This window comes from Condylura cristata, unplaced genomic scaffold, assembly GCF_000260355.1.
Source record: "Condylura cristata isolate star-nosed mole 26May11 unplaced genomic scaffold, ConCri1.0 scaffold00028, whole genome shotgun sequence".
NCBI classification, from domain to species: Eukaryota; Metazoa; Chordata; class Mammalia; order Eulipotyphla; family Talpidae; genus Condylura; species Condylura cristata.
Genome location: NW_004567129.1, coordinates 28000422 through 28005995, shown reverse-complemented (window position 1 = coordinate 28005995; position 5574 = coordinate 28000422).

The window sequence follows — 5574 nt, the reverse complement described above, 5'->3', positions numbered from 1 at the left end:
CATCAATCAAACCTGGGTTCCTACGTGCCCAAACTTTCCTCATCTTCCCAGTAGGAAGGAGTCTTTGGTTTGATATCACCATCAAAGGTGTTCTTGAAAGTTTGCAACTCTTCCAGAAATGTATTATTTGCTGATGTAGTTTCAGGTACAACACCTGGCATAGAGCAAACTCTCAACAAAAATCTGTAAAAGGGCCTCCCTGGTGGCACAAGGGGTTAGAGCACAGCACTATAAAGCTATCTCAGCCACAGCAGCACTTCACATCCTGGGCCAGGGAACTGACCCACGTGGCACAGCAGACCTCTCCTGCCTTGCCCACTGCTCGCTGCTCCCCTCAGCAGTATATTTTAGTCTCTCTGCCTGTTCTGTTCCCCGCTCTGGTGAATCCTCTCACACACATACGCCCCCACACACCTCTGGCCTGTACCCCAGTTCTTGTAGGCATAAATAAATCTTAAAATTTCCCCACCTCTCTCCATATGTCACAATGCTTAGATTAGAATGCCCCACTCCCAGATCTTCCCACAACTAGTGCCTTCTCATCTTTCAGGATAAACGATCACTTTCTCAACTGACCACCCTCTCTGTACAGTGGCCACTTTGACCCTCTCTATCATACTACTGACTAAATTCTTCATTGCATACATCATTATTTGTTTATACATCCTCTTCTTCATCAGAATATAAGCACCTGCATTCCCAGGCCTTAACTTTCATTCACTGTTGTATCTCCAGTACTTAGTACTTCCTTAAATTGTCTAACTGCTAGTAGAGTATGAAAGTCTGAAATGTCTCTAGCAATTAAATAATTTAATATCAGACTTGTATACTCTACACTCTGCTGTTCTGTTCTTGCCCTCAACCAGACTACTCAGTAAATTTACACTAACATAAAACTAAGTTCTATTCATAATAACTACTAAACTCTCCCAAAGTTTTTAATACTGGAAACCTAAAGCTGAAGCAGTATTCCCCTACTCCACCACTTGGGGCTGCCCCAAACCAAGCCAGTGGTCTCATTCCTCTCTCCTGGTGAGACCCCAAAGGAAAGTCTGGTTGGGTCAGGCTAGCCATATACTCTGTGGATCCAAACAACCAGATGGAGAACGCTTGGGGACAGAGGCCATAAGGAAGGGGATGGCCACCAATGTTCAGAAAGGTCAGGATCACATTCCTATCTGGCTTGGCAAACTAGTGTTACAGGATACAGAACTCCAAACATGTCTTTAAGGATCTCTGGTATCAACTCTCACTTATTCAAAGAGGAAATAATTTTCAAATTGAGGATCTCTGGAAAGAGTTCTCCTTCCACTGAGGCTGCTAAGGAGGTAGAATTTATGCCGGGGTTTGCAGAGGTTGGTCTCTGTCACCACAAAGCAGAAATCTGCTGAAAAAGGTAACTCAGTGGAGAAATTACTGAGATTGTCTAAACTCCTGGATGCAGCAAAAATCTGAAGCCATCCTCACTCCAGGTGTTTTAGTAACATGAGCCAGTTAATACTCAATTAAACCACTTTGAGCTAAGGTTCTGTCACTTACATCTAACTGATAGAAACGATTTGTTCTTGCTAACACTAAGAACTTATAGGCAGAATATTATTTTAAGCACTTTATATATACTGACTTATTTAATCCTTGTAATAATTCTGATGTAGGAGATCACTATTACCTTCACTTTTGAGTAGGGGAAACTAAGAACCAGAGAAGGCCTAGATTACAATACTGCTAAGGGACAATGTGGGCTACAAACCCTTCAAGCCTAAGCCTGCATATTAAAAGGGCCCTGCAATGTCCACCACGCCCAGCACTATCTAAACGGAAAACCCAACTCTGACTCAAGGCACTATCATCTTTGGATGGACAGGACCCAGAAGCATTATTATTTGTGCCACCTGTCCTCAGTTTCATCATTTGTAGAATGAGGAACCTGATAGGGTTCCTATGAACATAACATGAGATACTACATGTGAAGCACTTAAACAGTGAGTGGCAGATGATAATTACACAATAAACAGTGGTCATTAACAACAGTATTACTCTGTGGGTCACTAAAGAGCAGCAGGTAAATACAGTGCAGACTGGAGAGATTTGTTTCATCGCTGTCCCTTAGGTGAAAAGATATGCCATGAGTGAAAGATGAGGTGGCATTTTTGATTTTGACCCATGGCATATGCTGTTTCCTCGGCCTGCAGCTCCAGTCCAAATACCACATTTCCCATGAAGGTGCTCCAGTTAAAGACTTCTCTCACTGACGAGTTTTCAGAGCATATAATTTTTACCTCATGTTCTGCCCCATGTACCTGCCAAATCCCTCTACTAAACTGTGAGCTCTCTGAAGACAGTATTTACCCTGTAATCTATTTCTTCTTTTTTACCCTTGAGAGAACCAGAATCCCTTGAGGAAAGAATCCCTTGAGAGCCCTGCAGAAGTCCCAGGCCCATAAAGGCTGAGGGGAATAGGGCTGGCCACCCAGATGAGATGAGGCATGTCACCTAAAATAAAACCTGGGGTAGCTCCGAATCAGGAGATAGCACAAAGTCTCAGAAACAGGGTCAGGTGGGGCAGACAGCCTCTCCTGGAGGGGGCTGGGAAGAGAAAGGAAAGGAGAGGAGAGGAGAAATGAGGTGGGGTGTGGAAAGCCTGTTGAATGTGAATGAGAGAGGCCTAAGGAACTCATAGATTTCTGGTCAGCTGCAGAAGGAAGAGCTGCTCATTCTTCAGTGATTCCTAATAATTCACTAAGTGCAGGGCCCACTGCAGACTTCAGAGAGGAACAGGCCACATCCCCAATACTTTCCAAACTCTGTCCCATGAGGGTGAGTGACAAGTTCACGAAAAGCTGTATGGCAGAGGTGAGTGGTACACTAAGACGTATAGAGGGACCCTGGGGCAGGAGGACAAGTGAAGTCTTCAGGGTGCCCTAGGGGGACGATGACTCTACGGAGACCAATGCCAGAAGAGATGAGCATCTATGTTCACAGGGATGATGACCTGAAGCAGAAGCAGTCCAGGTGGAGCACAGGGTGGCGGGAAAGCCAGAAAGAGAAAGCGCTGAGAAGAGCTGAACAGGAACCTTTTAAAGGGAGAAATCTTAAGTATCTGCTCAGAGGGTGGGGTCACCTGTGAAGAAGCTAGGATCCTTTCAAAGAGCATTTAAAGAGGGTAAGGAGTCTTGAGGGGTAGGTACTTCACAAAGGGGGTTTTTAGGGGAATGGGATGAATACTAGGGTACAAGGCATGCCATGAGGGCATCAGAGAGCTTTCTGTGGGGGTAGGGGGGGAATCTTCCTAGAGGGACTGGTTCTCAAACTTGAGCATCCACTGAAACCACAGGGTTTCCAGAAAACAAATCTGGTGGATCCTACCCCCTGCTTTTCTAATTCAGTGGGTCTGGGTTGGGACCCCAGAATTTGCATGTCTAACAAGCTTCTACGAAGCTGAGGCTGCTGGTTCAGGAACCATACTTTGCGAAGCTCTGCCTCACTTGGGAAGAGATTCCTTAGTGAGGAGGTCCCCAATGGGTAAAGTGACAGTTTATGAATAGAAAGTGGGGGGAATACCTAAATCTCTAAAAAGGGTGTTAGGAATCTCTCAACCACTGAAGGGAAAGGGGTCTGAAAGATCTCTGAGGGTGGGACCACAGTGGGTGTACAGGGGGTGTCTGCTGAGAACCTTTTTAAAAGAAGACCTGGAGGATCTGGAGGGAGGCATGTTGTTGGGCACCACAGGGGAAGGAGATTCAGATAGGAGAAGGGGCCCTAGCTTATTTCAGAGAAAAGGGAGTAAGAGGGTGTGAAACAGGGGCTTGAAAGGGGTAAATCTGATAAGGTGCTGCATAAATTCCCTGGGTATGTCAGAGGAGAAATCTGAGGGCGAGTTCTGAAGAAGTATCAAAGTGCTGGGGATTGGGTGTTCCTACAGGACAATTTTGGTGGAAAATGCCTTAAATGGTTTCTGGGGGAGGTGTGGACTTCTGAGATGATCTTGGGTGTACCCAAGCAGGCAGAGGTCTTTTTAGGCACAACTCCTCAGAAGGCTCAGATGAGGGTCTTCAAAAGGTGTGTCCTGAGGGGAAGGTCAGAGTATTTCTCAGAAAGAATTCTGGGGTTCTCTGAGAGCAAGAACTCAGAGCTATTCTGAAAGAAGGTTGGGTGTGTGCATGCAGGTCTTTTGCAGAGAATGATACAGGATTTGTGGGAAACTGAAGGAAAGCTCAGGGACAGAGTTCTAGTAAACACCTTTTAAGGCAGGAGAGGTGAATCAAGGGGCGGTGGAGTGGTTTTGGGGGCACATCTCAGGTAGGCTTGAGGCTGCTGCTGACGTCTGATATCATGTAAACTGGCACCTCAGAAGGGCCATGAAGAGTGTCTTTGGGTTAACAGGGGCTGTGAGGAGGGTCTTTAGAAGCTTCATCTGGAAGAAGCTCTAGAAGGGGGTATTTCAAGGACCTCAATGGGGGTTCCAGAGAATATCAGAGAGAAATTACGAAGGAACTTCTCAGAATACTGAAGAAGAAATTTTCAGAACCTGTAGTGTGGACTTGGGGGAGCATTTGGAATATGTAAGGGAGATTCTGAAACATGCTTTTGGAATACAAGAGAGTTGGGAGATTGCAGGCATCTCTGGAAGAGAGTTCCACAAGTGAGAGGGCTACAGGAGGGTACTTCCAGGGCGTCTGGGAGAGGCGAGATCTGGGAGATGGGAGGAGATTCTCTGAAGTCCATGGAAGGGTCCTGGGCATGGCTTTGGGCTATGTGAGGGGGCAGTGTGCATGGGAGGTGTTTTGGGCTCTGAGCCATTCAGGGCGTCTCTGAGGTACATTTTTTGGGGGTATTCTGAAGGAGACTGCTAAGGTACAAGGAAGCATTCTAAGATTTGGGGGCTAGAGATGGAAAATCTCCAAGGTGATTCTGGTATAGGGGGTAGGGTGGGGTGGAAAAATTCTTGAGATATGTGAGGAGGACGTCTGGGGGAGACTGCTGGGCTATGCCAAGAGGTCTCTGAGGGAGACTTCTGGAATGTACGGGATCTGGAGGGGATTTCAGAGAGACTCGGAGGGAGATTTGTAGGGCTTACGAAGAAGGCTCCTGGAGAAGATATCTGACACATATTGCTGGAATATGTGAGGAGTGGCCTCCGGGGAATATTGAGGGATGGAGGCGGAGGATGGGGATTCGAGGCCAAAGAGGGGGTTCTCTGAGAAAGATCTGAGAGACCTGTGACGGTCGGGGAAGACGGTGGAAATGTGCTGGTCTCTCGGGAAGACTTTCGGGTCACAGGAGGGGGATGGGTGTTTTCAGGGAGTCCCTGAGGCAGAGTTTGGGGATCTGCGGAATGCCCTCCAGGGAGGTGTCTGGGGGAGATCGAAGGGGTTCACGAGAAAGGTCCCCTGACGGGGCCCCTCAGCCACCCCGAGGGTGTGAGAAATTCGGAAGGAAGCTTCTGAAGCGGCCTGTGAGGACGATTCGACCGACGGCTGTGGGGGAGCCTCTCGAGGATCGGGACCTCCGTGGCCCGCGTTCCGCGCCCGCCACCGCCCGCGGCTCGGGGTCCCTGAGGGGGCGGGGCCGCCC